General features: G+C 39.0%; 1 long non-coding RNA gene across 2 annotated transcripts in view; it reads right to left on the bottom strand.

The window, feature by feature from the left end:
• The window catches only part of 4932412D23Rik (RIKEN cDNA 4932412D23 gene), a 150,061-nt gene that overhangs the window by 129,014 nt on the left and 852 nt on the right, over positions 1–20,195 (bottom strand). The gene's annotated exons all lie outside the window — the stretch shown is intronic.

Consider the following 20,195-nt stretch of genomic DNA (forward strand, 5'->3'; position numbering starts at 1 on the left):
CTCTCTCCTCTGAGTTTCAGTGGTCAGAGCAGTCTCTGCAGGCAAGCTCTCCTCTTTCAGGGAAGGTGCACAGTTATCTGGTGTTTGGACTTCCTCCTGGCTGAAGATGAAGGCCCAAAACAGGATCTTTCCCAGAAGCTGTGTTGCTTTGGCCAGGAAGGTGGCCGGTTGTCTGGAGCCAAAGATGGCACCGCCTCAGAAGCTCTCTGGCTCTCGCCTGTCCCAGAAATGGCTGGCCTCTGTATTCCACACCTTCACCAGTGCAGCCTGCCCTCCGTGGAGTCCCAGAGCCAAGGAGGCCCCCGCCGCCAGGGCCTGAGGCACAAACCTCTCGGGCTGGCGGATCCCTGTGCACTCACCAGGAAGGTGGCCGGTTCGCAAAAACATTTCTTCTTGGGTTTTTTTTTTTTTTTTTTTTTTTTTTTTTTTTTTGCCTGTATCAGTTTTCTAGGTTGAATGAATTTTGTTTTGGGGCTTTTATTTTATTTTTTTATTTATTATTTTATTTATATACATTTCAAATGCTATCCCGAAAGTTCCCTATACCCACCCCAGCCCTGCTCCCCTACCCACCCCCTCCCACTTCTTGGCCCTGGTGTTCCCCTGTACTGGGACATATAGAGTTTGCAAGACCAAGGGTCCTCTCTTACCAATAATGGCTGACTAGGCCATCTTCTGCTACATATGCAGCTAGAGACACGAGCTCTGGGGTTACTGGTTAGTTCATATTGTTGTTCCACCTATAGGGTTGCAGACACCTTTAGCTCCTTGGGTACTTTCTCTAGCTCCTCCATTGGGGGGCCTGTGTCCCATCCAATAGCTGACTGTGTGCATCCATTTCTGTGTTTGCCAGGCACCAGCATAGCCTCACAAGAGACAGTTATATCAGGGTCCTTTCAGCAAAATCTTGCTGGCGTATGCAATGGTGTCTGCATTTGGAGGCTGATTATGGGATGGATCCCCGGGTGCAGCAGTCTCTAGATGGTCCATCCTTTCGTCTCAGCTCCAAACTTTGTCTCTGTAACTCCTTCCATGGGTGTTTTGTTCCCAATTCTAAGAAGGGGCGAAGTGTCCACACTTTGGTCTTCATTCTTCTCGAGTTTCATGTGTTTTGCAAATTGCATCTTGGGTATTCTAAGTTTCTGGACTAATATCCACTTTTGTTTGGGGCTTTAAGAGAGGCACCTCTTTGTTCTAGTGAATCCCATGGCACTGAATGCCTGACATGTCCACAAGCCCATACTGGTAAAAGGGAGAACATCTATAGATTCACTTTAAAGACAGCTGCCTGTTTCTATTAGCTTTCACTGTGTGACAAAAACCCTGAAATCAAGCCACACCTTTATTTCTTCGTGATATTGTGTTGGTTTTAGCTCATCTATCAATAGGTACATTGAAAGTAAGCTGATCTAGGATGAGCCCATAGAGCTGACTCAACTAAGACACTTATACCTTACCTTAGTCTTGCACTATTTTCTTAGGTCCTATAAACTGGTCTCAGCAATGGTGAAGTAGATAAAAGAAGGAACACGAGTCCCTTTAACCTTAACTGAGGCCACACAGTGGTGTAATGACATGTCTACTCATTCTTTTAGGAACAACAACAACAAAAGGTAACATGGCCAGGCTAAAATAAGAGGAAAACAAAGGAAAAAGAATTGTGTATCTTAAAACAGGAAGGTGAATCAAATGACATTAATTCTGGAGGGCACAATGGCTTTCTGTACCACCATAAGCTTTGCTTTAGTTATTAATTGATGTGTACCACATATTCACTACTCTTGTAACACAGCCTGGGGTAAGAATCAATGTCTGATTTTTAGCAGTCATCTATTGTGGCTGAATGAATGAAATGAAAATTAAGAATTGTGTGAATAATGAAAAGTAAGGATTGCATATAAAAGAGAACTTTGGGTTGGATGATAACTTCCTGATACAATTTGATATCTTTGAGAGGTAGGGAATTCTGAAGCATACATAGAACTGAATGATCAAGACAGGCATAATCTGAACAACAGAATATATAGAGGAAATGGGCAGAAAGCATCAGGCATGGAGGGTACTGGTCCCAAAGATGTCTACATCCTAATTAACCAGAGTCTGTGAACATTATTTATTGTAATAAAAGGACTTTGTATGTGCATTGTAATTAAGGATTTTGAGATAGAAAGATAGCTGGATTATCTATGAAAGGGTAATGTTATCATAGGAGGAACACCAAAACTAGTTAAAAAGAATGCAGCAGATAATGAAAGAGAATAAATCTGGGCTACTTCATCCCTAGTGATAATTTGTTATGGCTATAATCAAGAAACCAACACAGAAGCATGAGACACAGAAGCACTAAAGTGTCAAGAGAAAGAAAGTACAGACTAAGAGAACGCATCAACTGGCACCAGAAGTCACTACAGAAATAGCAGTAGGTGAGAGAGGGAGTAGTTGAGTCTCCAGCAGGCAATAGGAATTGCTATAGGAAGCAATGGCTTTTGCTTCTGTTCTAAGTACTCCACAGTCTAAAGGGCCTTCCATTCCTCAAAAGGCCTTTTATTGTCTGCTATTAATATTATATTGATTTCTCTTTAATTTACCTATATGCATATTTGTATACCAATCACCTGAGGTGATTGAGCTGAATGAGATGCTGTTTATTAAAACCCAGAAGAGGCTTGTCTACAATAAGGTAACTAGGTCAGATGAGAGTTGCATTACACTGACATTAACAATTTGCTATTTAATTCTTCATCCTAGGGTCTTTTCCAAGCACTGGAGGACTTTTAGCACCATCCTTAGCCCTCATCCAGTAGAAACCCCCTCTTTTGTAACCCTAGTTATAAAATTAAAAAAGTATCTCCAGATACTGCTCACTGTATCCTGGTTGTCAAACTCATGCCTGATCAAGAACTAATGACTCTTATTGTACCATTTAGATTTCTGTTATTGTAACATATTTGGAAAATTACATATTCTTAAACTCATGTTTTCAGAGTTTTTCCCACAGCCTTAAGGTTGTGGTCATGAATGGTCCACAGCCCATACCAGTTTTCTTAGACATTAGACATACCCTCACCTCCTAGACTTGCATTACTTCTGATTATCATGGAGTCATTAATTTTGGCAAAGAGAAAATTCCCTGAAAAAACTTGGCAGGGAGAACATTTCCTGAAAGAGGAACATGAAGTTAAATATACTTTTTTTATATACAAACATGCCTTACACCCAGCAACTGTCAACACTCGTGGAAGCCCATGCTCTACTGGCTCTGTTCCAGGGGATGGTTTATGTTACTTCGTTTCTTCCATGACCACACAGGACTTGGCAATTTATACAGGCGATAAGTCCTTTTCCTTACATTAGAAGTCACATCTCTCTTAAAGAAATGACAAGGGCTGGGTCAGATTCCTGCTAGTTTAAAAAAAAAATGGTGCCTGGGATTGCATTTCTACAGTATTGTTCCTTACAGAACCAACAAAAATGACATTCTCGCTTTCTTTACCCATTTTCTTCAAAGATAAGTCCTAGAGAACGTTGAGCTAGTCCCAGTGGCACGTGGATTCTAAATGATGCACAGTCAAAACTAAGCCCCACATAGGAGAAAAACTGGATATTCATTGGTGTGAGATGCATCACTGAAACTTCCTTTTTCTTTCTGTTTGCTCGGTACACCTTTCTCAAGCATCTCTTTTCCTGTCCAAGCCAACCAGTAATTCGCAGGGAGAGAAGTCTTGTTTTAAAATATGACCCATCTCCTAGATGCAGTTGGTTTACTTCTGGGATAAAGTTGTGGTCCTGCTTTAGCAAATACTTCTTTGCTCTTCATGGACATCCTCCAGGTCCTCCTCTAATTTGCATTAGGATGTGAAGAGGCACTGTAATCAACTGATGCTTATCTCTGCTCTGAGACCATGTATTTGTATAAAGATCCACTTAGTACTGAGGAAAAAAGAAATCCTACTTCTAGCTTTACCTCCACAAGCAGAAAATTAGCCTTTAATTAGTGTAATTAATTCTTATACATGGTTTTGGGCTCATAGTCAAGTTTTTTAAAAAGTTACATGAAAAATCTGTCTCAATTACTATGTGGAACAATAAAGGCTGTTTTATAGCTATTATCCTGGCCAAGGCTCTTATGTTAGAATGCTGCCCTATGTGTTCCTTCGAACTATAATCACTGCTCACCACTCATCTCACAGTCCAGCTCCTCCCTGCCATGAGATCTCACTTGGTGTACTAGTTCATTTTCCTTTTAAAATAATTTTATTATTTATGTGTACACACATGTGTGTGTATACACATGTATATATGCACATGTATGTGGCTACCTGTGGAAGCCAGAAGTGAGTAGTGGATCCCCTGGGACCATACTTTAGGGACCAAACTTTGTCATGTTTATCTACTCCCAAATGATGAGCCTCTGGATGTAGATGCTGAAAATTGAACTCTGGCCCCTCGCAAAAGCAGTATATATTCTTAACTCTGAGCTAATTTCTCCAGCTTTGTTACATGGGTGTTGTTGTTGTTGTTCTTCTTGTTGTTGTTGCTGCTGCTGCTGCTGTTGCTGCTGCTGATATGACAAAATACTTGGTATCATAGCTTTACCTATCAATACACAAATCTAGAGGTGACAGGGAAGAGGGAACCTCAACTGAAGAGTTGCCTCAGTAGGATTGGCCATGTCTGTGAGGCTTTTTTTTCTTGTCTGCTGATTGATGTATGATGACTCAGACCACTGTGGATAGTTCCATCCCTGGACAAGCGGGCCTGGGTTTAGAAGGAAGTTAGCTGAGTAAGCCAGAAGGAGCAAGTTAGTTAGTCTTTCGACATTCTTCCTATCTCCCACTGCACTGTACGAGTTCCTGCTCTGATGGTCTTTAGTGAAACGTTTCCCTCCATGTTGCTTCTGGTCAGTGTTTCTTATCACAATGGTGGGAAGTAAAAATAAGACAAAAGGGTTTAATTTGGCTCACAGTCTGAGGGTACGGTCTTCTATAGTAGGGAACTTTTGGGGACAGAGGCTCAGAGTGGCAGCCAGGAGTAGAAAGCAATGAACGTTAGTGTTCAGCTCTTTGTCATGTTTATCTACTCCCAAACCCATGCCTATAGAATGTGTTTCACACATTTAGGGTAAGCCTTCCTACCTCAGTAATGAAACTGAGTAAATTCCCACCAGAGTAATGACACTCTCTCACTGATGTTGCTCATTGTCTCCACGTTGATTTAACTCCCATCAAGTTGACACTCAAGATTCCTTCTCACACTCGGTTTTACAAAAGGCTTACCAGCTAGATGTTTACTGTTATACCCACACTGCTCCATACTGCATACTAACGTGGGGAAGCAGCCCAGGAAAGCAGCATATTTCATCACAGATCAGATCTTACTTCTCTCAAAGCTAAGAAGTCCTCCTACCTATTGAGTGGAGAAGAGACGCTCAGCCGAAATGAGGTTTGAATAATTAGCTAAGTTAAACAGAATATCTCTTAGAACTCTGAACTGCAGGAGATACTCAAAGACAAAGACAAAAATAGACTCACCGAGTAACTACACATTCATTGTAGAACCTACTACTGGGTCCTTCTAGCTCCTTGAATCCAGAACAAGCTGCCATCATGCCAAAACATAGAGCATTATCTCAGAACTCATCTCTTGTATTGTGTAAGTTCAAATGAAAACACCCATTGAGTCCCTTTGATTGGAAATGGAAATACCTTACTAAAACAGCCTTTGTTACAAGCATACTTGTGTTCTGTCATACACAGCACGCATGTCTTTTTATTTTGCAAGATTATGGGCTCTTTTTCTTTGTTAAGGGCAGGAATATTATGCATCCTCCCTAAGGAGTTAGCTCAGTCTTCCAACACTGAGATCCTCAGAAACAACATAATAAATTGGACTGACAGCAGTCCCAATGTGCTTTCTAAATTCAATTTTTTAATTATACCAAAATGTATTTGCTATCTATTATAAGAAAAAAAGTGACAGCTGAATTTTTCTTTCATATGTGAGAAGTCCTCCAAGATGTCTTCTAAAACTAAAAATGAACAGAACAGGTTATCTGTTATTTCCTTCTCCGCATTTGATTTACTTTCACTGGAGAGAGAAATCAGCCAGTAACTTCCTCAAGCAACAGCTATGTATTCATAGAAACAAATGTCTGTTGAAAAACTTTATGCTCCTCAGTTCTCTGAGAAGTAAAACTCATACCCGGAGGTGTTAAACAAGAAAAAAGAAAAAAGAAAAAAGAAAGAAAGAAAGAAAGAAAAGAGACAGACAGCAACCAAAATATACAGCATTGTAGTGAGAAATTTCGGTGACATAGAAAATACTGAGTGACTATATCACTAGCTGTATAGACCCCTACCCATCAGCCATATATCCTCTCAGGATGGCAGGAGGAGAGGAGGGGGTTTAATCTATGAGCCTTCAACCCCACCCACAACATGAGAGCACAACAGTGGATCATTATGTATAAGTGTCCAGAATAACTCTGCAATGTTATCCCATAATCTTGCAAATTCTGTGCTGTTTTGACATTTTCAACCATTATTCATTAATAGAAAAGATGTAGCAAAGGCAGGGTACCTTGGAAGTATCTTATCTGACAATATTCTTAAGTTACATTTCATAACTTTGAGTTTTTCCTGGAAGATCCTTCAATCTCAAACTTTTACAGTATTTTAAGCATCAACTTAAAAGAATTGCTCAGTAAAGATTCTAGAAAAAGAGTCACAAGAAAAATGAATTTTGCTGTTTTGAAGGTTTTTTTTTTTTCTTTTGTCTTTTGTTCATTTGTTTGAGTTTCTTTCAAGACAGGGTTTCTCCGTGCTATAGTCTTTATTGTTCTAGAACTCTCTTTATATACCCATCCGGCCTCAAACTCACAGAGATCCACCCTTCTCTGCCTCCCAAGTGTTGGGATTAAAAATGCATGTATGATCAAATTATTGTTCATATTTTTTCTAATTAAAAATTGACCTGATTATTCCCCTTAATCCCAGACACTAGCCATGTGTTCTTTCCTGGTTGTGTAAACCCACTCCTCAGGCATCAGGGCACCTGGGCTTCTGAAACTTAGGCTGAGTTTTACACAACAAAAAGCAATTGGGAAAATCTTTCTTATTCAAACGGTCTCTCCCACACCATGATTTTTTTTCTTACACTCTTCATTTCCAGAAAAACAGATGTTTTCTTTTGCATAGCAGTATTATTACCAATCTCAAATATCACTTCCCATTGGAAACTACTAGTTAATTCTTTTATATTCTAAATAAAAATTCAGCTTTTTTGCGGTTCAAAAATTCTAAAATGTAATTATTTTAGTCAGTATGTCTATGGCAGTAGACAAGACTAATTTTCATTGAGGACATAAAATAGGACAATTAGAGATGTGGTCTAAAAGCCTATACAGGCTTTTATATCATTTTACTCTTGCTTTAATGCACTTTGCAGATACTGATTAAAAAAACCCCTACCCCCACCCATTAATTGAAGTTTATAATAGCCTTGCCTCAGATAAGTCTGGTGATGCTATAGTTGGGGCAATAGATGCTTACTTATGTTTGTGTCACATTTTCATAATTGACACAATATTTTAAATATTTTCATGACTATTATAATATCTGATATGGTGATTCTTGATATTGTTGCAGAAACTGTTTGGGGGCCCAACAAATGGGTCCAATGTTGGAATGGTGAACTTGGCTAACACATATGTGTGCTCTGATGAACTGTTCCATAAACCAGCCATTTCTACATCTTTGCATATTCTTGGCCCTTCCTATCCACTGAGATACAGCAATATTAAAATTTGGCCAATTAAAAGTTCCGTGTGCTCAAGTAAAAAGAAAGAATCATGTACTTCTAATTTTTAATGAAGACTACAAATATGGGTTAGGGGACTGCTCAGTGGTTAGAAGCCTTGCCTAGCGTATGTGAGATTCTAGGTTCAAGCTCCTTTTAGTACATACATAAACACACACAGACACACAGACACACAGACACACACACACACACGTGCGCGCTTGTGTGCGGAAAAAACCCTAGAGATTAATAATATTAGGAATCTGAGGGAAATATGTCAAAAGCTAAGAGATGCTGTCTGGCACCAAATGATTAGTCAAGCTATGTCTGAGAAGAGAATGTTTCTGGAAGAAATTAAAGGTTCTGCTTCAGAGAGCACGGACCGTTGATAAGAAAGTAAAATAACGTAATTGCGATTGCTGATGTGGAGAAAGTTTTAGTTGTCTGAAGAGATCATCCAGCTACAGAATTACATTAGGCCAAAGCCAAATCAGAGAAGTCCTAAGTCGCTCTGATTTTATGAAGGTAGAGAGTGAAGGAAAGTTCAGGAGAAAGTTAGAGGGTAGCAGAGGTCTGGTTCTTGGGGGAAGGGGAAGAGGACACAGCCATTAGACGGAGCAGCAAGTTTTGATACAGAAGTGGCAGTAGGGTCTCTGAATCTCATCAGGATTGTGTACAGGAAGAATGCTGCACACGACCTACAGAGTTCAGTGTAAAACTGGAGCCCACCTGACAAGACTTTCTCTCCTAAGGAGAAGCCAGAGCCTGGTTTCAAAGTTTCAGACACAGACTGGGTCTTCATATGGGCTGATGCAGCTGCTGACTTCAAATTGAAGCCAGGGCTCAGTTACCGTTGTTGAGAGGCCTCCAGCCTTTTAAGAATTATACTAAGTCTACTCTGCCTATGTTCTATAAATGGAACAACAGAGCCTGTATGGCAACACATCTGTTTACAATATGGTTTGCTAAGTATTATAAGCCCACTGTTGAGACCTACTACACAGGGAAAAAAATCACAAAAAACTAAACAGATTTCTTTCATACTATTACTGCTCAGGGAGATTAGGCTTCGGTCACCCAAGAGCTCTGGTGGAGATGTGTTCTGTTTCTTCATTTCCGCTAATGAAACATCTAATCTGCATCCCACAGATAAAGGGGCACTTTGAATTTTAATTATATTATCCTTTTCTTTTAGTTCTTTTCCTCTTTCCCCCTTTCATTCATTCATTCTCTCTCTCTCCCTCTCTCTTTCTTTCTCTCTCTCTCTTTCTTTTCTTTCTTTCTTTCTTTCTTTCTTTCTTTCTTTCTTTCTTTCTTTCTTTTTCTTTTTTTTCAACAAAGCCTTACTTTGTAGTCTAGGTTAATATTGAACTCAAGTCAATGGTCCTGCCTCTACCTTCTAACTGCAGAGATTTCTGACATGTGCCCCTTTCCCTCACCAAATTACATTTCTTTCTTTCTTTTTTTTTTACTTTTTAAAATTTGTCTTTAATCTTTTTTTTTTCAGTCCAGTCATTATCCACCTCCCATTCTGCCCTCTAACAGCTCCTCATCCCATTCCTCCTCCCCCAATTCCAAGAGGATATCCCTCCACCCCCACTCCCACCACACCAGGCTTCCCCATTCCCTGAGGCCTCAAGTCTCTCAAGTGTTAGGTGCCTCTTCTCTCATTGAGGCCAGTCCAAGCAGTCCTCTGCTGTATATGTGTGTGGGGCCTCATATCACATGTATGCTGCCTGGTGGGTGGCTCAGTGTCTGAGTGATCTCGGGTCCAAGTTTGTTGAGACTGGTATTCCTATGGGGTCATCCTCCTCAACTTCTTCCAGCCTTTCTTTTCTTTTCTTTTCTTTTCTTTTCTTTTCTTTTCTTTTCTTTTCTTTTCTTTTCTTTTCTTTTCTTTTCTTCCTTCCTTCCTTCCTTCCTTCCTTCCTGCCTGTCTGTCTGTCTGTCTGTCTGTCTGTCTGTCTGTCTTTTTTTTGGGGGGGCGGTTTGAGACAGGGTTTCTCTGTATATCCCTGGTTGTCCTAGAACTCACTTTGTAGACCAGGCTGGCCTCGAACTCAGAAATCCGCCTGCCTCTGCCTCCTGAATGCTGGAATTAAGGGCCTGCGCCACCATGTCCGGCTCTTCTAGCCTCTCTGTAATTCAACCACAGAGGTCCCAAACTTCAGACCATTGGTTGGGTGTAAATATCTGCATCTGTCTCAGTCACCTACTTTTTGTGCCTCTCAGAGGGCAGCCATGCTAGGCTCCTGTCTGTAAGTACATCATAGCATCAGTAATAGTATCAGGCCTTGGAGCCTCCTCTTAAGATGGGTCCTAATTTGACTGGTCACTGCACGTCCTTTCCCCCAGTCTCTTCACCATTTTTGTCCCTGCAGTTCTTTTAGGCAGGAACAATTCTGGGTCAGTTCTTGACTGTGGAATGGCAGCCCCATCTATCCACATGATACCCTCCTTATCTTTCTACTAGAGATAGATTCTACAAGTACCCTCTCTCCACTGTTGGGCATTTCATCTACGGTCTCTGCCTTTGAGTCTCGACAGTCTCTCATCTCCCAGGAGATAACTCAGCTAAATGTGCTTGCCTCATAAACACAAGGACTTGAATTGAGATTCCCTAGCACACACATAAAACACCACATGGGTCATGTGAATTTAGCATCCAAGTGCTGGAGTCCTGCAGCAATAGGATTCCTGGGACTCACCAGTCATCTTGTCTTGTCACATTGTTGATATCCAGGTTCAATGAGAGTCAATGTTTCAAAAAACAAAACAAGACAAAACATAACTAAAAACAGTTCAAGAAGTAAAACAACTGACAGCCTCTGACTCCCCCCCCCCCCTCACTCACTCACACACACACACACACAAACACAAACACATACACACACACACACACTGATGAACACAAACTACATACACATATACAGAAAGTAGAATTTGCTCCAGGGCTTCACGTTTAGAAAGACTCACCACTCTAGATTCCATTGACATTACTTATGATTGATGAGAAGAAGTCAAAATAGAAACAGGAATAGGCATTTGGAAGACGTTGGTGCTGGTCTTTATGAATGACTGGGGGATCCAAGACTACAGTGGAAGAATTAATTGCAGATGGGATAGAAATAGAATTAGAAGCAGATTTGACTAAATTGCTACATTTTTATCATGAAACTTTATGATATTGAGTATCTATTTACAGATAGGCAAAGAATGTTTTGTTTTGTTTTTTGTTTTTGTTTTTTGTTTTGACATAATCTCCTTGTGAATACACTGTCATGGTTGTTGAAATGACAATTTATGTCATTGTATCACTTTAGTTGACAAAGTAGCAATAGGATTTGCAAAGACTGTCTTAAATTTTCAAAAGAAGTTTGACTGGGGACAAAATGCTATCAAATTTCATTGTGTTACTCAGAAATCTTTCACAGAATGGTCAATTGATGAAACAACCGTCATTGCTGTTTCATTTTTAGAAAAGACCACAGGCAAACCTTCTAAAAATCAATGTTCTCAATGTGTACACATCAACCCACGCCACAGCCTTGCACTAGCAAAATCATTATGAGTCTCTAAAAGCTCAGATGGCCATTAGGACTTCAGCAACCAAGTCTTTTTTTATGTACATTGCTTTTGTAGACATAATGCTTAATAAATAACTTTTATATGCACTGGTATGAAAAACCAAAACATCTTGTGACTTGCTTTGTTGAGAAATGTACTTTACTCTGGCAGTCTGGAACTGAACCTCAAGGATCTCTGAAGTACCTTTGTAGAATGCAGCTACTGTTTGGATTCCCATCCAAACACTTTCCTGCCTACAGAGATCCTTTCAATGTCCACTCTGAGTCCAATGGAACCTAGAAGACCTTGACGTTTGAGAAAGCCTTAGCAGAGGAACTATTCCTTTGCCAACTTCCTGCCCCAGGACTTTTGATAAGACAATAAACACAATTTATCATTCTGTTACCATGGGCCCTTACTTTGTCCTTATTTTTTCTCACATTTTATCTATCATACAGATGCCACTGGACTTGGGTGTCACTAATAAAACTCTTATTCCCAAGGGTTCTCCGGGTTAGTAGAAACCAGTCAGCAGATTTCAGATCCTCCTTTTCTGAGATCTTAGATTCAGGATAGGTAATAGATGACACTGGTAATTACAGAATATAGGACACCTGTCCAACTGTTCAAAGATTTGTCATCTTGCTCTGGTGTCATGTGTGTCTACAAGGATGTGGACCATCACAACAGCTTCAAGTGACACACAGAAAGTAGCTAAATGTGTTCCAGGATTATGATCAAACCATATCCAAATGACCACCACGTCTGGATTTCTGTTGCATGAACCAATAAGCTTGCTATTTACTTGCTGAGGGTCACATAGCTGATACCTGAAGCTCTCTTCACCCACCCCCATTTTTGTTAAAGTATGAAAATCATGTCAAAGTGAAATTAAACAAAGCCACTGTGAAAGATACCAAGAGCATTTGATTCCTGGTGACATCACTTGAGGTGCCTTCTTTAGTGCAAACCAGTGCAGTGTCTTTTATCAATTGGGATTATTCCACTTGCAAAATGCAGTCCTTCCTAGTTCAGTAGTGTGTGTAAGTTGTATGATACTGTTATTCTGAGAAATTATTCATGTATTCTTTTATTGAAAGGCCTATCATGAAAAATGAGTTTGAAAACAGAACAAAGAAATGAAGCAAACACCATGTTCTTTCAGAATTGACTATAAAATAACTACTGGTCAGGAAAAAAAAACTCCATTTTTTTCAGTCCAAATAATCAATTTCCCGTTTTAACAGCTAGTACTGGTCAAAATGTTCGTGCAAAGTTAAAAATTGGCTTAAATTATACTGCCTTCTTAGTATCTGCTTAATGCTCCTTCTGTTTGTTCCCACCAGGTAATTATAGGTTGCTCTAGACTCTAGGCTCCAAAGGAGGCTTACAGCTTCTCGTTTCTAAAAGCACCATCAAGACAGAGAAAGACTATATGTATTAATACTAAGAGCTTTGTTAGGCTTCAGGCTAAGAGCTAACTCTTCTAATATAGGTTTGGTACCCACGAGACTTTTTTCCTGCTGTCTTTTTTTCCCCCTTAAATCTCTTCTCTGGAAGCTTTCTTTTGAAAATTAAAAAACAAATTACTTGTTTACATTTATTTAATTAGTGTGTGTGTGTGTGTGTGTGTGTGTGTGTGTGTGTGTGTGTGTTTATTGGCCATGGTGCCTATGGACTCCAGAAGACAACTTATGGGAATCTGCTCTCTACTTTTACCATGTGAGCTGTAGGAACCCAGATTGTCAGGTCTTTGTGGTGTATGTCTGAATCTACTGAGCCATGTCATGTCACCAGCCCCGCTTCTATAAAGAAGTTCTCTTCTTTAGAGAACGATACCACTCTTGACTTGCCTTCCACCAACTTATTGCTGCTGGAGGAGCTTTGATTTCACTGTGCTTGCTACTTTTGTGTTCTGTGGCAGAAATTGCTGACATGAATGACTGCGGGACGAAAGGGTTTAGTTTCGCTTATGGTTTGGAAAGATTGCAGTCCATCAGGTGAGAGTTGTCTGGGGCAGCGGAGATGTGAGGCCATGACTTTTCACATCATGGCTGATCAAGAAGCAGACATGTTTGGACTGGAACCAGGAAGCTTACATAACCTGGTTCCATCAGTCAGGAAGGCCATCACCTTCTAAAGCTCTCTAGCATTTAAAAGAGTACCACACACAAGCTGGAGAGCAAGCATTAAAAATGAACCTATGTTGGATGTGTGAGAGTCAAATTGTAACTGTCTTCTAAGAGTTTTTCCTATCCCTCCATACTTTGTCACTGCAACTCCTACACCCTGACAAACTAGCAGAACATGATGGGAATCAGACAAGCAGACCATAAATACACTGTCCCTGAGGCACAACAGAAAAAGGACATTATTTATTTATTTTTTAACAATTTATCCAAATCACATTTAAATCACCATGTATATTTATGTAATATAGTGAAAATTTTAAGATACGTTTTCTGCATTCCAGTAAATCAAAATTTTATGTGGCCTGAGAATTTGGGCTAAACATGATAAACAACAAAGACAACAACATCAAACATTTGTTTAATATGTAAAAATTCAAGTAAACAACGCTGCTCACAATCAGGTGGTAGATCATAGGAAGTAGGTGTTAGGCCTGTCCTTTATTTCCTGATTTTACATGGAGTAACTAGAATTTGTTCTCTTTCACTACTAATATAGGAAACATTAAAATGGCTTAGGACTGAAAGATACTAGGGGTTCTAGCAAAGATGGGTTACATACTCCTAGATCTATCTACTTGCAAAGTAGGTTGTCTGGCCTTGTGGAACATGCAACCTTACTGTAGAAATGCATGTAATAATCTCATTCCATTATTATTAAATGTCTAGTGGCTCCATACACAATTAGCTTTTATAGATACTTTGTAAACTAGGTATACTCCTTTGCTTGTTTTCCAAACTTAAACCATCCCAGGTTCCCAAGAATATAATTACCTAATTCAAGCACGTTGTTCGAACATGCTTTAAATAGTATTAGTTTTTTATTTTATTTTTTTTTTTAATTCTTGGACATTTTAAAACTCTTAGCTCCAAAATCAGTCTTCTGCCCCCAAATCAGTTTATCCATATCAATCATAATGGCACACATGCACACATGCGCGCGCGCACACACACACGTATATGCATGTGTTTTCGATGATAATTTTTATTCAAATTACAGTACTTCAGTTGCAGAATTTTCAGTTCTATGTGCATAGTATGCAGTTTATGAGAGCTTATAGAACATGGTAAATTTAAAAGACAAGGAAACAAAAATCCCAGTTTCTCGTGTATAACCAGAGGGGATGGGCATGACTTCTCAATGCCCCAGGCAAAGGAAAGTCAAATAGTACATAATTTCATATTTACAACTTGTACCTCAGGTAGGCATCTTGTTTATCAACTATAAAATAACTTGCTATCTGAAATATCACTCACAAAGGTGCATTTCATAAGCCTAGAGACATTAAATTTCTAACAGATATTAAACATTGCAGTTACTGAAGAGGGTTTTAACAAATCTTCTTTGGCAACTAAACTGAGAACAGATCAAGTTGTGTTTGGAAAGTTTGGGCTGCACCATCTGAAGAAAAAAGCTAATCTCTCAAGTTTCCTTTATGTTTTATGTTCCCAAGTGATGGGCTTTACTGTTCATGGAGTTAGTAACCTCAGCCATCAGGTGAAGTCAGGTTCTTCAAGGAAAAACAAATCACAATAGTGCTCCACTCCTGATAACAATAAGTGAGCAGAAAACAAAATATTCTCTGAGAACAGGCTTAAGCACTTAATGAGGAAGAGAAAGAAAGGATGTGATAGCTCATTTCTTCCTGACTAATATTCTTGATCTGAAACCATTACGCTTTCAGGTGCAGAAGATACGTAATTTTTGTTTTGTTTTGTTTTGTTTTGTTTTTTGTTTTTCAAGACAGGGTTTCTCTGTATAGCCCTGGCTGTTCTGGAACTCACTTTGTAGACCAGACTGGCCTTGAACTCAGAAATCCGCCTGCCTCTGCCTCCGGAGTGCTGGGATTAAAGGCGTGTGCCACCACACCTGGCTAAATTAATCTTTGATTCACTGAGATTTTTTTTTTCAAACTGAAGCTGTTTTAATGTTTTTTTTTTTTAATTTGTCCTGTTTTCTTAAAAACACACTGATAAACGAATATTGTCTACTTTATCTACCATCTCATTAATCTACATTCTGCTAATTTCTATACATTGTGAAATAATCCAGACATTCAGCCATAGAAATGCAGTGATTTGTCCTGAATTTATAAAATTGTTGCTATTGTTTTCCTAGAGACTTAAGGTTAGTTTTAAAAAAATGTGAATCCTATATTCAGTAGTGTATCTGAGACCATACTAAAAAGAGTGGAAAGAAGTCCTCTATTGTAGGCTAAAAGATTGTTGCTACCAGCTGGAGATGTTCATATTTAATATCTGTCCACAATCTAGTGTATGAACCACATAGTAAAAAGGACATCGCTGGTGTTATTACATCAAAGATCACATAAACCTATAGAGACAAGTTACAAGTGAATTACAGGAAAAAATAACCCATATCACAGGAATCTCAACAAAATCTAGAGCACTAATAAATCATAAGTACTAACAGAGTTTGCCTAGACATAGATACAAACTCTATATGCAAAACTTAAAAAAAAATGTCTATCAAGGCAGATGAAACATGTCTGCAAACCCACCCCTAGAGAGTACAGGCTCAGTTGGAGTCTAGTGAAGAATATAAAGTGAATTCAAGACCAGCTAGACTATAAAATATTTCTCATGAAAATAATGAAACAGTCTATCTTAATGCAACAGTAAAATGGTCTGTGAACATCAACTAAGATAACTGGTGAACTGTATGGATCTAATTAGAAGTGGACCTTGATCAATTACAAGAAATTACAAGAGCTCATGGATTCACAGCACTGCACTGGTTACGTTTGTGCCAACTATGACCAAATACTCAACAGAGCAACTTCCAGGAGGAAGATTTTATGTCGGCTCACTGTTTTAGAGGTTTGAGTTCTTGATCATTTAGCCCAATGGACACAGGACAAATGTCATGTCAGTTGCAAGATGTGTACAAGAGGAGTGTGATGATTTGAGCATGCTCAGCCCAGGGAGTGGCACTATTAAAAGGTGTGGTCCTGTTGGAGTAGGTGTGGCCTTGTTGGAGTAGGTTTGTCACTGCGGGTGTGTCTTAGCTGCCTAGAGTCAGTCTTCCACTAGCAGCCTTCAGATGAAGATGTGGAACTCTCAGCTCCTCCTGCACCATGAAACTGAAAGAGACAAATTGCAGGCTCTCTGCTAACTCTCTCCTATCTTACATTTTATTGTGTTTTGGACCCTAGCAAGTGTACCACCTCCACCACCGCTCCTCCTCTTCCCTTTCTTGCCGTGCCCTTGCTGGTTTGCCTTACAGATCTCTTACATGTTTCTAAACCTGTTACTTTGACATCACACAGATTAAGCTGGTTTTAGGCAAGTGGATCTGTGGATTTGAATGGGTTCCTGGGCCTTTCATTATGCTAGAAATCTATTTACTGTTTTTGCTTTTCCAAGTGAACAAAGAGCTCTCCCTACATCCACTTGTGCATTTCCAATATAACTATCAATTATATTCTCCACCTACTATCCATAAAGTACCCAAAGTTAATTTTTATGTATTATTTAGAGATCAGTTCTGATTTATCTAATACCATTCACTAAAACAGGCCCCTCACTCATGATCTCTGTTACCAATCTGTAATTTTAACAACATGCCATTTATGTGGGACCCTGTTTCTGGTATTCCCCCCAGCCCCAGTAAATGTAATCAGTATACTACACAATACACACATACACACAATACACACACAAACACACATACACACACACACACACACACACACACACACACACACACATCCCTTATTCCTCTTCTCCAGGGATCACATTCTGGAGTCAAGTACATTATATCCTAATTATGTGAAGTTTTGTTGGAAACTGCTTATGGTTTTGGTATGACTCTTCAGCTTACAACAAAGCTTTGAGCAGAACAAAGAGCAGGCATTGGAAGGAGAATCTGAGGATAGAGCAAAACAGGCTAAGCGCCTGCGACTCCCGGGAAGAAGTATTATAAAGGGCTTCAGACTTTTACCACATTGTGGGTTTCGTGGTTCAAGAAAATTTTATATAATGTTTCCAGGGGCCGGGGAACTTGATTCACATCTGGGGTGCATGTGTGTTAACAAGTGTCCTCCTTAAGTTGCTTTGTGAATGACTCATCTAACCTTAATGCTTTGCATATTGTCCTGACAAATTTTGCTGTCTAGTTCAATTTTATGCCACTAGGAGAGGAAGATTTTTATTTTCCTATTTTCTTATTGCTGTTAATGTGTTTTTGTTATCAGTGAGCTCATGTATAGAAAAGCAGGCCTGTTCTTTAAAGGGTAAAACTATTAAGTGATGTGTATCATATACAGGGTTGTAAGTTCCCTAATGGATCTTCTAAATACCAATATTACGTCGGCAATAAGAGTATAGCCATCCCAGAGAATAATTGTTTTTAGGCAAAAGTGGGTTTATGGATTCAAGAAGTTCCAAAGCCTTTCGCTATGCTGGACATTTATTGCTTTCTCCTGTGGGCTTCTTTTGAATACTTACTGGTCACTGAGGTTTTCTCAATTGTCTCTCAGATGTAAATATTTTATATTTTCTGATATACTACAGGATTTTATATATCACATCACTCAGACTTTCTCTACTTCACCTAGTGGTGCCGTTAATTATGCTACATGGTATATAGTTATGTTATATATGACCTCATATATTATGCTGCAGCTATGTAGTGCCCTCATAGAATCTAAGTCCCATGAGAGTAGTAACTGATTTATTTTTTCATTCAACATAGTGATAATTTCAGTGTATTCCGATTTTTCTAATTCCTTTGGAAGGTGGTGTTTTATATACTCCCACGTCGTAAATGATGCAAACATGCACAGCAGAGTAATTTGTTTCTTTTCTTTAAGAAGCAGAGAACTCTGGAGGAAAAAAAAAAAAAGCCAAATCCAGTCTTAGTTTTGGTATTTTTGTCTCCATTTAAAATTTTTAATTAGTGTGAAGAATATATACTTATGCTTGTTGAGTGAATGAAGAAATAGACTACTGGAAAGAGGCAAACAGATTGTGATTCGATGACTAAAAGACATTTTTATAAACCTTTTCTAGGCAACTGCTAATCTTTTATTTTTGATCAACTTTTTTTTTCTTTAATTTCTTAACCTTTTTGGACACAATTTAAAAATGTTTATTCATTCATTTAATTTTGTGTTTGTGTAGGTACATGATGCAAGTTTAGAGGTTAGAGGAAAACTTGGGGCAGTTGGTCCTTCCCTTCTACCAGGTGGGTTATGGGGAATCAAACTCAGATCACCAGGCCTGGCATCATCCCCTTCACCCACTGAACTGCCGCACCAGCTCACCAACAGGCACTCTCCAGTTCTCTTAAATGGTAAGGAGCAAATATCTCATGCCCCACAATTAGGGCATTCTTAATACATGTCTGGGGTGTCTCTGTCTGGGAGAAACAAAAACCCACAGTAGTCAGGGTAGCCATGCAATGTAAACATGAACACTGAGATATTCCTTAGAGCTCAACGCCTTTTAACAGCAGAATTGGACAGTAAAAAATACAGGTAGTAACACCCAAGGCCTCACCTTGTCACTGTTATATATTTTACATAGTTGCCCTTATGATTCCTCATCATAATCCTCACATTTACAAAACACTGCAAAGTATCTTTAAAAATTTATGAGAAATGATAAGAATTTGAAGTAGTCATTTCTTCTTAAAGTTATGGGGTTAAGTAGTTGCCCACTTTTGTTAAATTTTACTTAATTTTCTCACGTGAAGCTGATTGTTCTGCACAGACTATTTCCTGTAAAACTTTTACTTAGAGTTTATACACAAATTTAAATCCACACTCGGTAGCACTTTTTACTTTGAACATCCTTCAGTTCTCTTATATTTTAAGCAATTTCTAGATTCTGATAGCCACACCCATAATCTTCAGAAAGGCCCTAATGTACTAATGAAGTCAAGGCCTTGTGCTATTTTTTTTTTTTAAGTCAGGGCTAATTTTGTTTTGCTTATGGTCTGCCAGACTTCTACTTAGTCAAAGCAAACATTTGGTGTTCAAAGTATTTAGTGTGTGTCAAGGAAACCTACGTGAAATCCAGGCTTAAACTTACTTCAAGTCTACCAGAATCTATTTTTCAAGTCTATAATCTATAAGATTATTTTCTGTATTAATAACCAATACTACAAATACAGTTTCTTTGTATGGTTGGTGTTTCTGACAAATCCCTTTCGTGACAAATTAAGCTCCTTAAAAAGTATTAGTTCTTATTTTGGCAGGAATTCTTTTTCTTTGTAGAGTGAAAAGCCATTCTTTTTTCCATCTTAGTCCTTTTAAGGAATTCTTTTCAGGAATCTATCCTTGGCTTCCTGCTGGCCTCAGGCCTCACCCCCTTCCTCCTCCACCCCGCCCTTGCCTGACCAGTATTTGTTAGAATTTGGCTCTGGGGAGTACTATGCTGAGTGACAAATGGATGAAGATGAAGGTTTTATTGAAGCATCTGAACTGCATTTAATTTTCCGTGTTGCTTTATTCCTTCTAGCTCCCAGGATATTGAATTTTGTGGGCTTCAGTTGGGTCGTCAGTACTTCAGGCGTTTAGTAATAAGAAACATAATCTGCTTTTTCCGGTAGGATAATAAATCCTCATTGATATTAAGGGCGGCTCTCTGCAGACGGTTTTACACGGTATTTTTCTG

Source organism: Mus musculus, chromosome 16 (genome assembly GCF_000001635.26).
Source record: "Mus musculus strain C57BL/6J chromosome 16, GRCm38.p6 C57BL/6J".
Lineage (NCBI taxonomy): Eukaryota > Metazoa > Chordata > Mammalia > Rodentia > Muridae > Mus > Mus musculus.